General features: G+C 46.4%; 1 protein-coding gene across 1 annotated transcript in view; it reads right to left on the bottom strand.

The window, feature by feature from the left end:
- Positions 1-22,800, bottom strand: part of LOC147111508 (uncharacterized) — a 77,545-nt gene that overhangs the window by 46,750 nt on the left and 7,995 nt on the right. The window lies entirely within an intron of this gene.

Raw genomic sequence — 22,800 nt, 5'->3', positions numbered from 1 at the left:
CCTCCTCGCCTCACTGCTCCCTGGAACTGGTCGGGCCTCGCTGCTCGCGCCAGTTTTTATACCGGGCTCCTCCTCGCCTCACTGCTCCCTGGAACTGGTCGGGCCTCGCTGCTCGCGCCAGTTTTTATACCAGGCTCCTCCTCGCCTCACTGCTCCCTGGAACTGGTCGGACCTCGGTGCTCGCGCTGGTTTTTATACCGGGCTCCTCCTCGCCTCCCTGCTCCCTGGAACTGGTCGGGCCTCGCTGCTCGCGCCGGTTTTTATACCGGGCTCCTCCTCGCCTCACTCTCTCCCATTTTGGTTGATCCCCCTAGTATGGCCCCATGTCTTTGCTCCCTCTTGTCCATGGCACAGACATGAGTTTATCTGGTGCATTATTGGCTTGCAGGGAACATAAAAACTGACTATAAAAGCTTTTTTAGATATGTGAAGAGAAAAAGATTGGTGAAGTCAAGCGTAGGTCCCTTGCAGTCAGAATCAGGGGAATTTATAATGGGGAACAAAGAAATGGCTGACCAACTAAATACATATTTTGGTTCTGTCTTCACAAAGGAGGACACAAATAACCTCCCAGAGATGCTGGGGAACATAGGGTCTGATGAAAGGGAGGAACTGAAAGAAATCAACATTTGTAGGGAAATGGTGTTAGGGAAATTGATGGGATTGAAGGCCCATAAATCCCCAGGGACTGATAATCTACATCCTAGGGTACTTAAGGAAGTGACCCTAGAAATAATAGATGCATTGCTGATCATCTTCCAACATTCAATGCAATCTGGAACAGTACCCATGGATTGGAGGGTAGCTAATGTTACCCCACTATTCAAAAAAGGCAGTAGAGAGAAAATGGGGAATTACAGACCGGTAAGCCTGACATCGGTAGTCGGGAAAATGCTAGAGTCCATTATAAAAGATGTAATAGCAGAGCACTTGGAAAACAGTGACAGGATCGGACAAAGTCAACATGGATTCACAAAAGGTAAATCATGCTTGACTAATCTACTGGAATTTTTTGAGGATGTAACTGGTAAAATAGATAAGGGAGAACCAGTGGATGTGATGTATCTGGACTTTCAGAAGGCCTTCAATAAGGTCCCGCATAAGAGATTAGCGTGTAAAGTTAAGGCACATGGGATTGGGGGCAAGGTATTGACTTGGATAGAGAACTGGTTGGCAGACAGAAAGCAAAGAGTTGGAATAAACGAGTCCTTTTCTGAGTGGCAGGCAGTGACTAGTGGTCCTTGGACCCCAGCTATTCACAATATATATTAATGATCTAGACAAGGGAACTAGATGTAATATCTCCAAGTTTGCAGATGCCACAAAGCTGGGTGGGCGTGTGTGCTGTGAGGAGGATGTCGAGAAACTCCAGGATGATTTGGACATGTTGGGTGATTGGGCAGAAGCATGGCTGATGCAATATAACGTGGATAAATGTGAGGTTGTCCACTTTGGTGGCATAAACAGGAAGGCAGATTATTATCTAAATGGCAATAGATTGGGAGAAGGGGAAGTGCAACGAGACCTGGGTGTCCTTGTGCACCAGTCACTGAAGGTAAGCATGCAGGTGCAGCAGGCGGTTAAGAAGGCAAATGGTATGTTGGCCTTCGTAGCGAGAGGGTTTGAGTACAGGAACAAGGCTGTCTTGCTGCAGTTGTACAGGGCCTTGGTGAGACCACACCTTGAGTATTGTGTGCAGTTTTGGTCGCCTTATCTGAGGAAGGATGTTCTTGCCATGGAAGGAGTTCAGCGAAGATTCACCAGGCTGATACCTGGGGTGATAGGAATGACGTATGAGGAGAGATTGGGTCGATTGGGCTTGTACTCGCTGGAGTTTAGAAGAATGAGAGGTGATCTCATTGAAACTTATAAAATTCTGACAGGACTGGACAGACTAGATGCAGGAAGGATGTTCCTGATGGTCGGAGAGTCAAGAACCAAGGGACACAGTCTAAGGCTAAAGGGTAGGCCATTTAGGACAGAAATGAGGATGAATTTCTTCACCCAGAGAGTGGTGAACCTGTGGAACTCTCTACCACAGAAGGCGGTGGAGGCCAGTTCATTAAATACATTCAAGAAGGAGTTGGATATATTTCTTAAGTCTAAAGGGATCAAGGAGTATGGGGAGAAAGCAGGGACCAGGTACTGAATTTGGTCAATCAGCCATGATCGCATTGAATGGCGGAGCAGGCTCGAGGGGCCGAATGGCCTACTCCTGCTCCTATCTTCTTCTATGTTAGCCTGCAATCATGAGCTCGGGTTGGAAAACATCAAGTGATATTGGGTCGTACTATCTGTAATTTCCTCCAGTATTACAACCTCACCCTAATCTCTCCGTTGCTTTGACTCTGGTCTTTTTTGCATTCTCCATCCCCTCTAAATGAAGGGGGATTGCTTTCTAAGCCCCACGCTCTGAAATTTCATCCCTAATCCACTCCTCGTCTCCACCTCCCTCTCCTCCTTTAACGCCCTCTTTGACCAAGCTTTTAGTTACCAGCCCTAATATCACCTTCTTTGCCTCAATGTCGATTTTTGTCTGATCACGCCTGTGAAGCCCCTTGGGAATTTTTCTTTGTTAATGGTGCTATATAACGGCACTGTTGTTCTTACATGATACTGTAACTGAAGGACGATGTGGCCAAAACTTGGTAGGATTCAAATTGTTCATGTGAACATTTGAAAAGATTCTAATCCAAGAAAAATCTTTGGGACGTTCCTCTTTATCTCACTAAGACAATCAAGCTTGCTCTAGGAGGTTGCGGATGCTCAAGAGTCATAACAATCCCAACTAACTAACAACTTGCCCCAATAACTGAGATTGACCTCTTCTCGCAGAAGCTTGTGAATTTGTGAAGGACTGTAGTGATTTTAAACTAACCATGTCTTGGTAGATTTTTCCAGATGACATTCGGGGAAACTTTAAACCTCAAGGATGGGTGGGTTGGGTCAGTTGGGAAGTAAAAATTTTAAAAATCTATAACCCAACCCTGACACTTTGGTTTTAATGGATGCAGGTCGAGGGGACAGGTGACCAATCAGTTCTCAGGAGGCAGGCCAGTCAGTAAAAGCTCTTAAGGAGGCTGCGTACCTCCATTATAATGGGGTTTTAAATTTTTTCCTGATGGAGGCTGGGTTTTCTGAGGCTTGGGAAACCCGGCTGGTAAAAGGGATTGGGAAAGGGCAGATCCATGAGGTAGGTGCATTTAGAGCACTGCTGGTGGTTGAAGAGGAGCAGAAGTGTTTCCTCCAGGATCAACAAGCTAATCTTTTTACACAACCTTCAATCGGACTCCTCCCATCCTCTGTGATCACTGACTACAGCCCCAGGATCTCCAGCGCACTCCACCCCCATCTCCAACTCACCCACGTCCCATCTCTGACACCCCCACCCCCAATCTACCAACCCCCAATCTCCAACTTCCCACCCCCTAACTCTAACTACTCCAACCCTCAATTTGTGTCACCACTCAGCTCCCAATCTATGACACCTCCACTCCCGCAATCTCCAACTATACCCTCTGCCCCCTTCTCCTACTTACCTGGCATCAGTTCAGGCAACTAGCCGATCAATCAAACTGGCTATTGGACGGGAAACCTACTGGAAAAATTTAAAAGACATCATGCAGTTAATTACAGCAAGGTGGCCAGGAAACCTGTACTTCTGTGTTTCCGTCTGGAAATCCTTCCCCTCTGCTCTCTTCATGAACTCAAGTCACTATCAGGGCCAATGATTCTGCAAAACAAAATACTTCCTGGCAATGTTCCCCCTAACCTTTTTTTGGATATGCGGCCCCTTTACAGTTTCGCGCATGTGCATAATTTAACATTGGAAAAGGTCGGTCCTGGGCTGCACGACCACACCAATGCTCAGCTTAAAGGGAGCATTGCTTCCTGGCATCTAACCTAAATCTTTGCCTATGGATGTTGTTAAGTCCGGAAATGATTGAGACACGGACCAGCAGGAGTGAAAACAAACAAGTCTTTACTGGTGGAAGTCAATAGCGAAACTAACAAACAGAGGCTCTCTAGCGCCTTTTATACAGGGGTGGTCACTGCCGGTACTGCAGTCTGAGACCAGTTATTCTCTTAAAGGTACATACACAACAATTCCTCCCCTTTTAGATAAACAGTACATAACATTCATTGAACAACTAAATGATAACTAATTACAATCACAATTACGGTTGCTAGATACATTGGTTAAGTTTAAGCAATTATAAGTTCAGTATTTGAGGAGGCTTCCTGATTCTGTCTGGATAATGTCTCTTTGGGGTATCAGGTTCTTCTGGCAATGTTGAGTCGAGATCAATGTCGTTGTTTGGTTCATCTGCTTCCAATATCACCGATTCTGCGGTAGCTGCAATTGGTACGTCGATTTCATTGCCAGGTGTATCAGATCTTGGTGTGGAGTTGGCGTTTTCCAGTGACTCTAGAATCTGGTCAGCATGGCGTCTTACAATGCTCTCTCCAATGTCCATGGTATACATGAGAGGTCCTTGCCGTGTACAAATCGTTCCTGGCTGCCATTTCTCAGTGCGGTAGTCCCGGGCCAAAACTGGTTGACCTATCTTAAAACTCCTGGTCGGCCTTTCATTCATATTCTGAAACTGCCTGTTCTCCACATCTCTTCGGACGTTTGGCTTAACCAAATCCAAGCGGCATCGTAGTCTTCGATTGAAGAACATAATGGCTGGGGTTTGGTTGGTAACGGCATGTGTCGCTCCGGTAGGCAAACAAGAAGTTGTCCACCTTGTGTTGTAGGGGCATATCTTCATTACACATTGCCTTGATAGCCTTCTTGAATGTTTGGACAAACCTCTCGGCTAATCCATTAGTGGCTGGATGATATGGGGCAGATGTGTAATGCTTAACGCCATTGTTCTTTAAGAACCTCCGGAACTCTTCAGACACAAACTGTGGTCCATTGTCAGAGCAAATCTGTTCAGGTAGCCCATTCCTGGCGAATATGGTTCGCAAAACTTTGATAGTTTTTTCCGTGGTGGTTGAGGACATTTTTATTACCTCTGGCCACTTTGAATGTGCATCCACCGCAATTAAAAACATCGAGTCCATGAAGGGACCAGCAAAATCAATGTGCACCCTTTCCGATGGAGATGAGGGCCACTCCCATGGATGCAGAGGAGCTTGTGGAGGGGCGTTTTGGACCTTCTGGCATCCTGCACAGCTCTTGGTCATCTCTTCGATTTCTCTATCGATTTCCGGCCACCACACAAACGCTCTGGCTAAGTTCTTCATTTTTACCCCACCCAGATGACCCTCATGAAGCTCATTGAGCACTCTATCCGTCAACTTAGGTGGAATTACTACTCTGGATCCACACATCAAGGTTCCTCTGCACACTGACAGCTGCTCTCTTCTCGGCGAGAATGCTGGCAGCAGTGGTTCGCCATGTGCTGGCCATCCCTTCACCGTCAAATCATAGACCCGTGATAGTGTCGGGTCATTCCGTGTTTCCTTTTCTATGTTTGCATTCGTCACAGGGAGACATTCGACTATGGTCGAGTGGAATAACTCCATTGGATCCACTGCAAGGTCTTCTTCTTCCACCATCGGCAACGGTAGGCATGACAATCCATCAGCATTTCCATGCTGTTTGGTTCCTTTGTACTCGATGTCATATTGGTGTGCCCCTAGGAAAAGGGACCATCTCTGCAGCCGTTGTGCCGTCATTATCGGTACGCCCTGCTGAGGGTTGAAAATGGAGACAAGAGGTTGATGATCGGATAGTAGAGTAAATTTTTGACCGTGTAGATAGTGATTGAACTTCTTCACCCCCCACACTAGGCTGAGGGCCTCTCTGTCAATCTGGGCGTAGTTATGCTCGGCAGAAGTTAACGCGCGTGACGCAAAAGCTATCGGCCTCTCTAAACCATCATGGAATTTATGTGACAGTACCGCCCCAATGCCGTAGGGAGACACATCACACGCCAGCCTGATTGGCAGTGCTGGGTTGTAGTGAGCCAATACTTCCTTTGAAGTGATTAAGTCCTTACTCTTCTGAAAAGCACGCTTACAATCATCGTTCCATTTCCATGCTACCCCCGTTCGTAGCAGGGCATTCAGTGGGTGCAGAATTGTCGACAAATTCGGCAAAAACTTATGATAGTAATTCACCAATCCGAGGAATGACCTCAGTTGCGACACATTTTCAGGCGCTGGGGCCTTAACAACTGCTTCAATTTTGTCAGGGGACTTATGTAACCCCTCTTCATCAATCACGTGGCCACAATATGATATCTGTTTCTTAAAAAATTCGCACTTGGGGCGGTTGGCTCGCAGCCCATGTTCCCGTAGTCTAGTGAGCACCTGTTCTAGGTTGTTAAGGTGTTCACTGTCATCTTCACCTGTTACAAGGATGTCGTCCAAGTAACACTGAGTCCCCGGAATCCCTTGCAGGACTTGTTCCATCGCTCTTTGCCATATCGCCGGAGCCGATGCTACTCCGAATACCAATCGATGATACTGGTAAAGACCTTTGTGAGTGTTTATCGTGAGATACTTCCTAGAGGACTCTTCAACCTCCATCTGCAAATATGCTTGTGCTAGGTCAATTTTTGTAAAACGCTTCCCTCCAGACAGTGAGGCGAAGATTCTATCCTTGGAAGAGGATATTGTACTGTGTGAAGGACAGGGTTCACCGTCACCTTGAAATCCCCACAGATGCGAATCTTCCTTGGCTCTCCGGACTTATTGCTTACCGTTTTCTTCATGACAGGAACGATGGGTGTTGCCCACTCGCTCCAGTCGACCTTAGACAACACGCCCGCCTTCTCCAGATTCTCCAGCTCTGCGTCGACGGCTGGGCGAATTGCATATGGTACCGGTCTTGCTTTGAAAAACTTGGGAACTGCATTCTCTTCTATTTTTATCGAGGCGGTTACGCCTTTAACCGTGCCCAGTTCTTGTTGATATACCTCTTTGGCGTTAGCTAAGATTGTTGACAATCATCCAGGAGTGACGTCTTCATCTTTTTTACCGTCCACCGTCATTGCATGAATGGAATGCCAATCTAAGTTTATCTTCCTGATCCATTCCCATCCCAATAACGGTGGTCCACCATTTGGCAGTATGTATAGATAAAATTTCCGAATTTTCTTGCCATTGTATTCGACAGGCACCCTTATTTTTCCTCTGAGGTATACTTTTTGCCCCGTATACGTCGTCAAGACGATGGATGTCTCTCTCAAGGGTATGTGTGAAAATAGCCGCTCGTAGTCTCGCCGATTCATGACGGTTAGCGCTGATCCTGTATCCAATTCCATTTTAACTTGGGACCCTGCTATCGTGAGGGTGACCCAAATGGTTCGGTGATCCTCTTTTGCGATTACATTGTGAAGTTTGAGACAGCTCCGTCATCTTTTGTACTTTCTTGTACGGTTCCTTAGTAGCCTTTTTGTTGTCGCTGGTCTTCTTCCCAGACATGCAAACTCGTGCAATGTGTCCAATCTTCCCGCTTTGTCTGCATATTTTGTCTTTGGACCAGCAGTCCTTCTGGTCATGGTTAGTTCTGCCGCAGCGATAACATTTTGCAAATCCCCGTGTCATTTCGTGGGTGCCGTATTCCTGTGGCTTTTTTGAATTTCTGCAGCTCCCCTGGCTGCTGCTTCATACGATACTGCCATGCTGAAAGCCTTATCTAGCTTCAGCTCTTTTTCTGAGAGTAACTTCTTCTGTGTTCCTTCACTCAGGAGTCCACAGACAAATTTGTTCCGTAGGGTATCTGCCAGTCCTGCTCTGAACTGGCAGTGCTTTGATAGCTTGCGTAGTTCCGTAAGATACTCAGCATTGCTCTCATCTTTGTGCTGAGTTCTCCTGTGGAATTTAAATCTTTCTGCTATCAACAGCGGTGCAGGGTTTAAGTGTTCCTGTAGAACAGCAACAATTTTGTTAAAACCCTTCGCCTTCGGTTTGGCTGGAGTAATCAGGTCCCGCAATAGGCCGTACGTTTTAGTGCCCATTAAGTTTAGCAATATTGATGCCTTTTTCCCCTCCGCTATTTCGTTTGCCTCGAAATATACCTCGACTCTTTCCACATACGTGGTCCAGTCCTCTAATGTATTATCAAAAGCAGTGATACAGCCAGTCTTTGGCATCTTGCAAATCTAAAATGGCGCCTCCCGCGCTTTGCCTTCTTCCCCGATTTAACAAAATGGCACCTCCCGCGCTTTGCCTTCTTCCCCGCTGTTGTTAGCGCTGTTTTCCACGGTTTCTTGCACGTTAAATATTGATTCTTTTTCTTTTATTATTTTCCCGTCGTGGAGCGGACCCTCTGGGACACTTCCCTCCCTCTTCTTAGGTCCGAACGCTGCCCGGCTTTGAAGCACCGGCCGCGCCCTGTGTGCTCCACCCTCTCTCTCTCTCTTTGCTTCCCGACTCGCTGCCCGGCCCCGTTGAAAAGCCATCAGATTGAGCTTCAGCCCGCCGCAGCCCAGGAAGGATCAGAGCACTACCTGCCACCAGCCCGATTAGCTGGGAAACCACAGACCGAGGAACCCAGCCTGGCTCTGGACAGTCTCTCCTGCAAGATTTCAAACCGATGATTGACGGTTGACGCCCATTTCCCGAGTTCCTTTGGACTTTACTTTTTTTTCTTCTGGCTCCGACCTTCAACAACGTCGTCTGAGGTGCTGCCGAGTTGCAGGTAAGTTCGTTTCTTACTCGTCACCAGTGTTAAGTCCGTGAATGATTGAGACACGGACCAGCAGGAGTGAAAACAAACAAGTCTTTACTGGTGGAAGTCAATAGCGAAACTAACAAACAGGCTCTCTAGCGCCTTTTATACAGGGGTGGTCACTGCCGGTACTGCAGTCTGAGACCAGTTATTCTCTTAAAGGTACATACACAACAGATGTTATAGGCTCAAGTCCTACCACCCCTATCTGGAACAAACTAATATACCAAATTCCATCACCATTTAAAAAATTTTCATCATATCCCCTCGAAACCAATGTTTCTCTAAGTAATAAATCCTAATTCTTTGAACCTGTCATAAGAACAGGGATAGAATGATTGAGCACTTCAACAAATATGAGCTGATCAGAGAGAGCTAGCAGCATGGCTTTGTAACGGTAAGTCTGTCAGCAAAATTAGTTCAGGAGATTACTAATAAGGTAGACAAGGGATATTATCTATATGAATTTCCAGAAGGCATTCGATAAGGTTCTGCTTTAAATATTAGAAAAAATGAGAAAGGAATTGGAGGGAGCTTTTTGACTTGGGTTGGAAATTGTTGGGAGGTAGGAGGTAGAGTGTGGGAATAAAGAGTATGAATGCAGATTGGCAGGATGTGATAAGTGGTGTTCCCCAGGGATCTGTTTTGGAGTCTCAACCTTTCATTGTATTGGTTAGTGATTTGGATGAAGGAATAGAGTTGTATATCCAAGTTGGCAAATTACACCAAATTGGTGTCAGTAAGCAGTGTAGATGTCAGCAGAACATTGCAAAGGGACTTAGGCAGATTAATTGAGTGGGCAAAATATGGTAGATGGAGTTCAATGTGGGGAAGTGAGAGGTCATCCACTTTGGACCTAAAAAAGATAAATCCGAGTGGTTTCTAAATGGTGAGAAGTTAGGTTCTGTAGAGGAAAAAATCAATGTAGGAGTCCAAGTACACAAATCATATAAAGCTAATAGACAGATAAACAAACCGTCAAAAAAACTAATGGATTGTTGGCCTTTATCACATGGGGGCTGGAATACAAAGGCGAGGACATCATACTTCAGTTGTACTGAGCCTTGGTCAGACCCCATCTAGCGTACTGTGTCCAGTTTTGAGCACTGGACCTCAGGAAAGATATATTGGCTTGGAGTGGGTGCCGCGCAGAGTCACCAGAATGATACCGAGACTTAGAGGGTTAAATTATGAGGAAACGTTACATAAACTTGGTTTGTAATCCGTTGAGTATAAAAGACTGAGGGCTGATCTGATTGAGGTGCTCAAAATGTTAAAAGGATTTGTTAGATCCGTGATTCTGAGAGTATGATGTTTTATAATAACCACACGGATGCTGTAACTTAACAATCAACAGGTATTTACTGGAGTAGGGTAGTCTCAAGACTCGGGTACAGAGGCATGCTCAAGGCTTATATACAGGTGTGGTCACTGCCGGTACTACGGTATACAGGAGCTGTAAAAGTAGTTCTCTCTTAAAGGTACATACACTACAATTCCTCCCCTTTTAGATTAGTAGTACCCATAATATTCAAATAACAATTAACACTTTAACATGTACATTAAACAACAATAGTCCATTTATAGATTCTGTCTTTGGGGCGGCTTCCTGATCCTTTCGGGATAGCGCCTTTCCTGAGGTTCTTGTTCTTGGTGCGGAGGCGATTCTGGCCCCTTTTCATCGGTTAGTTCATCGGGTTCCACTGCTACTGGTTCGGAGGTAGATGCTACCGGTATGTCAGGTTCATCCCCAGGTACGCGAGACATGGGGTTGACTCGTTCCTGTGACGCTAAGATCTGATCAACGTGGCATCTCACAATGTTCTCCCCGACATCCACTGTGTACATTAATGGCCCCTGCCTTGTGCATATCGTTCCGGGTTGCCATTTCTCTGTTCGGTAGTCACGGGCCAAGACTGGTTGTCCTACATTGAAGCTCCTTGTCGGCATCTCATTGATGTGCTGGAATTGTTTATCCTCAACATTTCTTCGCACATTTGGTCTGAGCAAGTCCAGATGAGATATCAACCTTCGGTTAAAGAACATCATGGCCGGGGTCTGGTTGGTAACTGCATGTGTCGCGTTTCGGTAGGCTAATAAGAAATTGTCCACTTTATGCTGTAGTGGAATTTCATCGTCGCACATGGCCATTATCGCCTTCTTAAAGGTTTGTACGAACCTCTCAGCCAATCCATTTGTGGCTGGATGATACCGAGCGGATGTGTAATGCCTTACCCCATTTCTTCTCATAAATTTTCGAAACTCGTCGGACACAAACTGTGGTCCATTATCAGAGCAAATCTGCTCTGGCAAGCCGTTCCTGGCAAATATGGTCCGTAGGACTGCAATCGTTTTCTCTGTAGTGGTTGAGGACATTTTTATCACCTCAGGCCATTTCGAATGAGCATCCACTGCTATTAAGAACATTGAGTCCATGAATGGACCAGCAAAATCAATATGCACCCGTTGCCATGGAGAGGAGGGCCACCCCCATGGGTGTAGAGGGGCATGTGGTGGTGCATTTTGGACCATCTGGCATCCTGAGCAGCTCTTGGTTAGGTCTTCGATTTGTTGATCGATTCCCAGCCACCACACATAAGCCCTAGCAAGGCTTTTCATTTTCACTCCCCTCAGATGGCCTTCATGAAGCTCATTTTGCACTCTCTCCCTTAACTTGGGTGGAATCACCACTCTGGATCCACACATGACTGCCCCTGGCATACTGACAGCTGTTCTCTTCTGGCTGAGAATGCTGGCAACAGTGAGTCGCCATGTGTTGGCCATCCCCTCACCGTCAAATCATATACCCGAGACAGCGTCGGATCATTGCGGATCTCCTTCTCTATATCCGCGTTCGTTACTGGCAATCGTTCAATTATTGATGAATGAAATATCTCGATAGGGTCCACTGCTGGTGCTTCCTCCACAGTAGGCAGTGGCAGGCGCAATAGCCCATCAGCGCTTCCGTGCTGTTTCATGCCTTTATATTCTATTTCATATTGATTCACCCCTAGAAACAGGGACCATCTTTGTAACCATTGTGGAGTCATCACTGGAACGCCCTTCTTAGGATTAAAGATGGAGACAAATGGTTGGTGGTCAGTCAGCAAGGTGAACTTCTGCCCATGGAGATAGTGGTTGAATTTTTTTACCCCCCACACTAGGCTGAGGGCCTCCCTGTCAATCTGGGTGTAGTTGAGCTCGGCTGAGGTTAGTGACCGAGACGCAAAGGCTACTGGCCTCTCCAACCCGTCTGGGAATTTGTGCGACAGCACCGCTCCAATACCATAGGGTTATGCATCACATGCTAAATGAATTGATAGTGCTGGGTTGAAATGAGCCAACACCTCTTTTGATGTGATCAATTCTTTACACTTCTGGAAAGCTCGTCTACGTTCATCATTCCACTTCCATGGTACCCCTGTTTGCAGTAGGGTGTTCAGTGGGTGTAATACCATGGACAGATTTGTTAAGAACTTATGGTAGTAGTTTACCAGCCCGAGGAACGACCTCAGTTGTGACACATTTTCCGGTGCTGGAGCCTTGGCTACTGCCTCTATCTTTTCAGGGGACTTACGTAACCCCTCTTCATCGATGACATGGCCACAATATGAGATCTGCTTCTGGAAAAACTCGCACTTGTGGCGATTAGCTCATAGCCCATATTCCTTTAATCTGGTGAGCACCTTCTCCAAGTTGGCGAGGTGATCACTGTCATTTTCACCCGTGACCAGGATGTCGTCCAAATAACACTGGGTCCCTGGAATCCCTTGCAGGACTTGATCCATCGCCCTTTGCCAAATAGCCGGAGCTGATGCTATCCCAAACACCAGCCGGTTGTATTGATAGAGACCTTTATGAGTGTTAATCGTAAGGTATTGTTTCGAGGCTTCTTCTACCTCCATTTGCAAGTACGCCTGGTCTAGATAAATTTTGGTGAAGCGTTTACCTCCAGATAGCGAGGCGAAAATATCCTCAATTCGTGGAAGCGGATATTGTACCGTATGAAGGATTGGGTTCACTGGCACCTTAAAATCCCCACAGATGCGGACCTTCTTTGGTTCCCCAGGCGTATTACTCAACGACCTCTTCATTGCAGGAATGATGGGTGTAGCCCACTCGCTCCAGTCTACTTTGGACAGTAGTCCTGAATGTTCCAACCCTTCCAGCTCTGCTTCGACAGCTGGTCTGATCGCATAAGGCACCGGTCTGGCCTTAAGAAACTTTGGGCTTGCATTTTCCTCTATTTTAATTGTTGCTGTTATGCCTTTTAGTGTTCCGAGTCCCTCCTGGAACACTTCTTTTGCGTCAGTTAGCATTTTTGACAGTCGTCCAGGTGTGACGTCGTCATCCTTTTTGGCCTCAACCTTCAGTGCCCGTATGGAATGCCAATCTAATTGTATCTTCCGGATCCATTCACGTCCTAGCAGTGGTGGTCCTCCATCTGGCAATACATATATGTCCATTTTAGGTATTTCCTGGCCTTTATATATCACTTTCACCCTTATTTTTCCTTTGGGGTAGACTTTTTGCCCCATGTACATCTTCAAGACAATCTCTGTAGCTTTCAAGGGTATATGTGAAAATAGCCGCTTGTAGTCCATTTGATTTATGACTGTTAGGGTTGATCCTGTGTCCAATTCCATTTTCACTTGGACTCCGTCTATCTTGAGTGTAACCCAGATAGTCTGATGATCCTCCATTTTGGTTATCTTATGTAGTTTCAGACAACCCAGCTCCTTGCTTCCGGAGTCTGTGTCACTTTTCTGTTCATCTGAACTACTGTCCATCACCTTGTGTACCTTTTCGTACTTCTCCTGTGGAGATTTCTTACTGTTGGTTTTCTTCCCAAACCTGCAGACTCTTGCTATATGTCCTGCTTTTCCACACTGTCTGCACACTTGGTCCTTGAACCAACAATCCTTCTGGTCATGTGTTGTTCTGCCGCCGCGATAGCACTTCCCTGTTCCATAGGACATTTCATTGGTGCCATATTCTTGCGGTCTCCATTGTATCTCTGCAGCGCCCCGTGCGGCTGCTTCGTGTGATACTGCCATACTGAAAGTCTTGTCCAGCGTAAGATCCTTTTCTGATAGAAGCCGTTTCTGGGTTCCTGCACTTTGCAGCCCACACACAAACCTGTCCCTTAACGTATCTGCTAGTCCCACTCCAAACTGGCAGTGTTTCGATAGCTTGCACAGTTCCATTAAGTGCTCAGCATTGCTTTCGTCTTTGTGTTGGTTCCTTTTATGGAACTTAAATCGTTCTGCTATCAGCAGCGGTGTGGGGTTTAAGTGGTCCTGTAGGATTTCTACTATGCTTTCGAAATTCTTGTTCACAGGCTTCTCTGGGATTATTAGGTTTCGTAGTAAGCCATAAGTTTTTGCACCCATAGAATTTAACAAAACCAGTGCTTTCCTAGCATCTGGCACTGCATTCGCCCTGCAGTACACCTCAATACGTTCCACATATGTCGCCCAATCTTCGACTTCATTGTCGAACGTAGAGATACTGCCACTCTTCGGCATCCCTGGGTGTGATTTAACTGTCAAATATGGCGTCTCCCGCGTTTCCCCTTCTTCTCTGCTGGCACAAATTGGTGTCTCCCGCACTTTCCTTCCTTCCCGCGCTCGCCCTTCTTCTCCGCTGTGGCTTCTAAAAATGGCATCTCCCGCGCTCTCCCTTCTTCTCCCCAGGGACACTGTTCAGCCCTTGAGCCCTGGCTGTGCTCTGCGTGTTTTTTTTTTTTCTTTCTCTGCGCCTTTCCCGTTTCCGCCGCTTGGTCCTGAACCCGGCAGTTGCTTTACCCTCTCTCTCTCCATTTTGTTTTTCCTCGACGCTGCTCAGTTTTCAACCTCCAGCTCCGCCCTGTGCGCTTCACCCTCCATCTTACCCCATCGACGCTGCTCGGCTTTTTCTCTGCCGTCGGTCGGCTCCAGCCGCCGCTGGCCAGGAAGGGTCTGCGCTGTACCTGTCGTCAGTCTGTTGCTGATCATCATGGTTGGGGAACCAAGCCCGGCTCTCCACAGCCTCCCCTGCGATGTTCACTCTCTGCCGGATGACTGGGCGGTTGCTCATGGTCGACGCCCATGCTTCTGGCCTTGACTTTCTTCCACCGCCCTCCGGAGCGAATCCTCGAAGGGAAATGTAGAGTTGCAGGTAGATTCGAATCGACACTCGTCGCCGCTGTTAAATCCGTGATTCTGAGAGTATGAGGTTTTTCAATAACCACACAGATGCTGTAACTTAACAATCAACAGGTATTTACTGGAGTAGGGTAGTCTCAAGACTGGGGTACAGAGGCATGCTCAAGGCTTATATACAGGTGTGGTCACTGCCGGTACTACAGTATACAAGAGCTTTAAAAGTAGTTCTCTCTTAAAGGTACATACACTACAGGATTTGTTAGGGAAGATACAGAGAAACTATTTCCTCTGGAGTGGATAACAAGAATGAAGGGATAAAATCCTAAAATTAGAGCTAAGCTAATGAGGAGGGAAATCAGGAAGCACTTTTTCACACAAAGGGTAGTAGAAATTTGGAATTCTCTTCTCCAAAAGGTTGTGGATGCTGGGACATTTGGATTGATAGATTTTTGTTAGGTAAGTGTATGAAGGATCATGGAAATGGAGTTGAGATACAGATCAGCCATGATCTAATTGAATGGCGGAGCAGGCTCGAGGGATTGAAAAACTTAAACATGTTCCTATGTTTCTAACATGAAAACGTATGAAAAAGACTAGAAAAGACCACCTAATTCATAAAATTTGTTGCATCCCACATGGTGCAACGTGCTTATGCCTTTAAATCACTGCAGCCACACAATGGCCCCGATTTTCTGCCAGCTGTCGGGCGGGTTTTCAGGTGGCCGGGGGCCAAAAATCACTGAAATAGGCGGTCGCGACCACCCCCCCCCCGCCTGATTCCCCAACCCATCCGACTTTCGGACCGCCGTTTCTCCCTGAGCCGATTCAGTCCCGCCCGCCGCTGGTGGGACTGGCCGTCGGGACCCTAATCAACAATTATTGGCATGTTTAATGACATTTTAAGGGGCCCTTGCTATTTTCAAGGGTTCCCCACGCTAAACACGCCTGCGGGGAACCCCGCTGATGAAACATGGCGTGAAGCTTGCCGGCTTGCTTGCTCTCAGCTGTAGGTCATTCAGGAAAGCTGCGATTTAATCGGAGAGCATTTGTTTGTTGAAGGACCTTGTTGCTGCAGGCTTGGGGCTACTTCTTCAAGGCTTAGGCACAAAGGTTGGAGCCTCACACACTTCTTCAATGCGATCTCCTGGGAAGCCCCTCTCGCCATCCTCACTCAGCGCTTCCTCAGCGGAGGCATCTACCAGAAGCATGGGACGCCTTTTTTTCCTTCCCTTCGTGCCATTAAAGGATCTTCAGCAGCAGAGGCGGCAGCAGCAGAACCAGGAACAGCAGGATCAGCAACAGGCGCACCAGGCTGCTGCTCACTCACCTGAAGCTGCACAGGCCAGAAGGGGCCAGCGCTTGGAAGTGGCTTGAGAGCACCTTGCTGCGCTTTAGGGGGCCATGGGGACCCGTCTCTGCACTGGCAGTCCTACTCAGAAGGACTTCCATGAAGGTCTGGTTTCTCTGTTCAATAGATGGCCTTCGCTCCTCAAGAGATGTCATTCTCTTATGAGCACTCACCATGTTTTCCCTACCCTGGTGACTTATCTCCTCCATGGAAGTTGCCAGCCTTTCCATGGTGATGTGTTCATGCGCCAAGACTCCACAAAGGCTCTGCTCATGGTCGCTATGGACTCCTCCATTCGCTCCACACTCACAGCGACCCTGGAGACAAAGCCTGCCAGAGACTCCTGCATCTGTGCATGGAGATCCATCACCTCTTCTCTTGCGGATGGACCCAGAGGCAGAGGGTCGACATGCAGCACAGCTGAGCTGAGCTGGCAGAGTCCTGTGCCCTCCGACGAGGACTCTCCACTGCTGTCCCTGTTTCCAGAATCTGCTGAGGCTCACTTGTGTGCTGTGAAACACCAGGTGACAGCACTACTCTATGTCCCGAAGGTCCCCCCGAGGTGTGAGTGTCTGCGCTGGTGCTGGGTGCGCTTACTCTGAGGAGTCTGGCTGCACAGCCTCTTCCTCCTCCACAGTGGGGACGGGAGCTCTGGATGGTCCTGTGGGGGAGTACAGGAAGGAGTTAGAGATGTGATGCCAAGGTTACATGCACATTCGAGTTGACATCTGCTGACACCTGCATCCATGCAGCCTTGGTCTCAGTGGGAGGCCTCTTCCTGCCTGACCTAGGGAAGAGGACCTCCCTGTGGGCCCTAACCCCATCCAATAATGCCTGCAGTGAAGCTTCGTCGAATTTGGAGGCAGCTCGGGGTCTGGCACTGGCCACAGCTGCTGCAGGCTCCTCTGCCATCCTGTATGGTTCATTTGGAAGCCAACAGAGGAGGCAATGCTTGCTGTGGACCTTGAAAGCACCACGAATAATGACATCATACTGTGGGGCTTCCTGACTGGAAATGGACAATTAGCAAGGCTGCCCACATGCTGGAAATTAATTGGCCACTTGAGGGAAAATTGCGTCCAGCTGGCTGATCCATTTTTTTGTGGGTCAGAAACCCCACATTCGGGGAATCAGATGATTTCCCACACAATCCACAAAATCGGGCCCTATATCTTGTGAGAAAAAAACAGAGAACAAAAACTTGGGGCCAGTTTAGGGACAACATTATTTTGGAACATTCCTCTCTCACCCCAGTAGACAATTAAGCAAGCTGAAGAAATCTGTCGGGACTGGTACCACTATCCCCATCAACCCACCTACCTTCTAGAACTCAAGAGTTTAATTTGCCTGAAAACAGCCAAACCAACACAAAAGATTGAGGCCTAGAAATTCGGTGGGCTGCGCCACCAGTTAGCGCCTAAAGAGGGCACTCAGTGGCTTTAGCGCCACTGGCCACGCCTCCCACGATATTTAGCTGGGGCGCTAATGGCGGCGTTAGCCTGTTGCGCTGCGCCGCCAGCAATGACGTCATCGGTGTGTGCAGCGCCCCGCTACCACCCCGATCTCGATATTCGGTAGCGCCCGCCTCTGTAGCGCCGTTTGCAAATCGCGCCCGGTTCACGGGGCCTACCTGTGGCGGCAGTGGCGCAATTTAAGGTGGAGGTGCGGGGCGGCCATTTTTTTTGGCGGCCGCCTGCCAGCACCTCCGTCCCCAGCCTCCTGATCTCCCCCCGCGGCAGTGCCGGCTGTTTTCCGAGAGCCCGGCACTTCTCCTCGGTGAAGGGCTCTTTTGCTGGCACTCGCGATCTCCGATCGCGCTGGTGCTGGCCCCTCCCCCTAAAGAATGGGAGGAAGGCCTGCAGTACCACAGCGCGCCATGCCGCAGCGTCATGTTGCGCTGCGATATTCAGTTTCAGCGCCCTAAGAGGGACGCGGAGCGCCTCGGGTCTCGCCCCGTGTCCCTCTTGGGGTGGTCAAGCTAAATTTCCGGCGGTCGCAACTGCTCCGATCGCTGCGCTAATTCCGGCGCCCAGGTGAGCTGGCGCCCCGTTTGCGGCTCCACCGAATTTCTCCCCCTGAGGCATTTTCAGTGCAAGTTACGTCCAGTGTAAATTGAATTTCTGTGATATTTAAAGTGGTTTTAAAAAATATCGTGCTGGAATCCGGCTCCACCCACAAATCCGCCCCCTTATCAAATTAATGAACTTTTTTTTTTATTCGTTCATGGTGTGTGGGCGTCGCTGGCAAGGCCAGCATTTATTGCCCATCCCTAGTTGCCCTTGAGAAGGTGCTGGTGAACCGCCTTCTTGAACTGCTGCAGTCCGTGTGGTGAAGGTACTCCCACAGTGCTGTTAGGGAAGGAGTTCCAGGATTTTGACCCAGCGATGATGAAGGATCAGCAATATACTTCTAAGTCAGGATGGTGTGTGACTTGGAGGGGAACTTGGAGGAGGTGGTGTTCCCATGCGCCTGCTGCCCTTGTCCTTCTAGGTGGTAGAGCTCACGGGTTTCCGCTAATTGCGCCCATTTGTGCACCTTCGAGGAGGTCTTAAAATAAATCTTTTCTTTTTATGCACAAGGGCACTAAGAGTCACCTTTTAAAAGTTTGTAAATATTAAAAAATATTTACTAACTAAAAAACTAGTAAATGGTTCTGTAAAGTTTTTAAAAGTCATTTTCAGATATTTAAAATCATGTTACTCACAGGTGGTGGACTAGATACTGATTTAAACTGTGTATTTTTTGTGGTAAACCCATTCTCAGCAAACATTTTTGCTTCTGTTATGATCTGCAGCCTGCACTTGAAACCCCCACAGACTCTTCATTTCGCAGGAGTCAAGCGTCCTTCTGTTGAAGGGCCCAACAATATGCCGAGCAGGAAAGTAAGGCTTGAGGCAAATAAAGCATGCTCCTCTCTCATTTCCATTGCAATGCTGGGCCTTTACTTACTCCAGATGCAGGCCCAGTTATCTCATTTTGGGAAGTCCTAGGAAATCCTGAGATAGTGAACTGAGGACAGAGATCCGATATAATGGTCTCTGCCCTTTTTTCTTCTCTACACTATCTTGGAAATCAGCACTCCCCAGGCACAACAAATAGGACAATCCACCCGAATAATGTCAGCGTGATTACACCAGAACCTTATACAGCCTAATGGTAGTAGTCTTCATTTTGTATTCAATTGTTGTAATAATGCAAACTAAAACCCTATTTGCTTTCACAGAATCACAGAATCACAGGATCACAGAAACCCCACAGTGCAGATAGAGGCCATTTCGGCCCATCGAGCCTGCACCGACACATATCCCACCCGATCCCCGTAACCCCTACATCAACACATATCCCACCCTATCCCCGTAACCCCACATATTTAATCCCCCTAACACTAAGGGTCAATTTATCATAGCCAATCAACCTAACCCGCACATCTTTGGACTGTGGGAGGAAACCGGAGCACCCGGAGGAAACCCACGCAAACACGGGGAGAATGTGCAAACTCCACACAGACAGTCACCCGAGGCCGGATTCGAACCCGGGTCCCTGGCGCTGTGAGGCAACAGTGCTAACCACTATGCCACCATGCTGCAATGTAGCAATTTAATACTGCTCGTGCACTTTTACTGAATGATCAGCTATTACCCACAGGTCTCTTGCCTGATCTGTTTCCTTTTACAGGTATGCTTGCATGGATAGCAACATGCCTGGGGTTTCTTAACTGCACATTAAATGACATCTGCCATACACTGGCCCATTCACCCATCTTGTCTCAATCAACCAGCAGTCTATTGATTTGTTCTGAATTACTAACGTTCATGTGCATTTTTATTTCATCCGTGAATTTGAGAATGTTTCATTTCAAGCTCTCCTCTAGATAGTAACAGTTTCAGGCAGGACCTTTGGTCCACCTACCCACAGTATTCCCTTGGTGCACTTCTAAGAACCCTAAAACCTATTTGTTGACAACACCCTGTCTAGGTCCTTCTTGATGTCCTTTACGGTTTCTTATTCCATCACTCTTACCGATAATTTGTTCCACATACTTGCTACCCTTTTAGTAAAAATGTTGCTCCTACATTTCCTATTTTCTTTTATTGTCCTTAATTTGTAAATCTGATCCCTTGTGCTTATGTTCTGTACATAGCAAGATGCTTACTTGGATTCAGTTTGTCCACACCTTTCATAATCTTAAATTATTTATTCAAATGATGAACAGCAATGAATGCAGTATAGAGCCCCGAGGAACTCTGCTCATAAACAGGCCCCAATTAGATCCACTCCCATTAATAACAATCCTCTGTGTACGTGACTTGAACCAGTTACAATCCAGGGTAAAAACTGTCCTATAGTCCCATGAAATCTATTTGTTTCGAATAGTCACCTATGCAACACTTTTTGGAAGTCAAAGTATACAACATCTACCCGACTATGTTGATCCACCATTTTGGTCGGTTATTCAAAGAACTCAGTCAAGTTAATTAAGGAGGACTTACATTTCCTACATTTCACTGGTATAAACTGCCAAACTCTCAAAATAATCATATCTCACATCTCGTATAATGCTTTCCCTCCGTGTGTCCCTATTACAGTTAAATTCTCTTTCAATGCAGCTAAAGGTGCACATCAATTATCAATAACTAGAAACAGAGGGTAACTTTAACTTAACACACCTGACGGAAAACTGATGGGATCAGATCTGCTGCCAGTTTCACACCATGTCCGATTAAAACAGACAGCCGATCCGATCCTATCAGTTTCCCACCAGATAGGTTAGGTTAAAATTACCCTCATGGCCTTCACTTGCATCCTAAAAGTGGATTAAGATCTATTTTTTGGAACAATAGATTAAATGCCCTGTTTTCAAAGATATTAATGAACCCAGATCAACATGGTGGATGCGCACTACTTAGCAGCAGATGGATTTGTTTATTACAGATTCAATAGCAAGAAAATAAAGCTGGCTGATCCCTATGCACTTCTAATAATGCTCCTTCCACACTTCACAAGCAGCTAAATTACTGAAGAAATTCCTGTTTTATTCACATGTGAAGTATGTTAAACTTATAGTAACACTTCTATGTTAATGTCGAAATCCTGATTTGCCCATAATGCTCAATCTTCCCCAAAAGGACGTCCCGGCCTAAATGATATTTTGCTCTCCAAGTTTAGAGGTACCCTTCTGCATGCAGCAACAATCACTTGACTTCTCAATCACAGAAAATTCACTGGACTCAGTGCTGCAGGTTATAGTTGTTTAAGGTTTTATAAACTTCCAAGCTAAATCACAAGTGCTTACTATTAAACAAGTAATGAAGTAGGTGACCTCAGGAGATAGATTACATAGCAAGATTAAATATTGTAAGGCTATAGGAGATCATTTTTTCAACTTAAATCAGATCAAACTGCACCTTGAACTGATTATAAAATCAGAAGAACAGTTCATTCTATTTTAATGGTGTTTCAGTACTTTTAGTTTTCATTTGTTTAATGGCTTCACATTCATTTATAACTGAGCAACACTAAAAGCACAAGTATGAGAAACAAGACTGAGAGAACCACAACACTTTGTAGTTGTGATGAAAAGTCTATTTGGTATTTTCTGAAATATAGTTACCTCACTAATATGTGTCAATTAATATGACCTGATGTATTGAAAGCTGTTTCCCAGGAAAAGAAAACCTTTACAACATTAAAAATATTGCTCAAAAGTGCCTATAAAATCATAGTGTGGAAATGTGAAACAAAATGCTATCATCATTGACATGAATCTTGCCATTCATGTGGAAATGACTTATGAACTAATACTGGGCGGCCTGCTGGTGGTGCTGTCCAGGGAGAGTATAAATACTCGGGCATGGGCCCAGCTTGCTCAGGACATTCTTTAACAGGAACTAGTGAAGGACACAACTAGATCTCCATGTTGAAAAACAGTTGATTAAAGCCTTGTTTAATACTCAGACCAAGTGCCTAGTAGTTTTCTTACGTCAGTCATTTTACAAGCAATCCCAATAAACCAATACTGATGACAAATCATATATCGGATCATCATATTATAAAAAATGTGTTGATAGGGATTTTTAAAAATTTGTTCATAGCTCGTGAATGTGGGCGTCGCTTCCAAGGCCAGCATTTATTGTACATCCCTAATTGCCCTTGAGAAGGTGGTGGTGAAACAACTGAATGGCTTGCTAGGCCATTTCAGAGTCAACTACATTGCTGTGGGTCTGGAGTCACATACAGGCCAGACCAGGTAAGGATGGCAGATTTCCTTCCCTAAAGGACATTAGTGAAACAGATGGGTTTTTATGACAATACTGTAACTTCATGATCACCATTACTGATACCAGCTTTACTTTTCCAGATTAACTGAATTTAAAATCCCCGACTGCAGTGGTGGAATTTGAACTCACGTCTCCTGGATCATTAGTCCAGGCCTCTGAATTACTAGTCCAAGTAACATAACCACTATTCTACCGTTCACTATTTTTGTTTCTACATCGATCTGTATAATTTATAATTTCCCATAGATCTAGTATTTTACTTTTCAATTTTGCATTGTGTACCTGAAACATTAAATAAATAGCAGCATCTCAAAAAGAATAATTCAAATAAAAAAT

This window comes from Somniosus microcephalus, chromosome 10, assembly GCF_052327205.1.
Source record: "Somniosus microcephalus isolate GS21.2 chromosome 10, FLI_Smic_1.0, whole genome shotgun sequence".
Taxonomy (NCBI): domain Eukaryota; kingdom Metazoa; phylum Chordata; class Chondrichthyes; order Squaliformes; family Somniosidae; genus Somniosus; species Somniosus microcephalus.
This window is presented reverse-complemented; position numbering and strand designations above follow the sequence as displayed.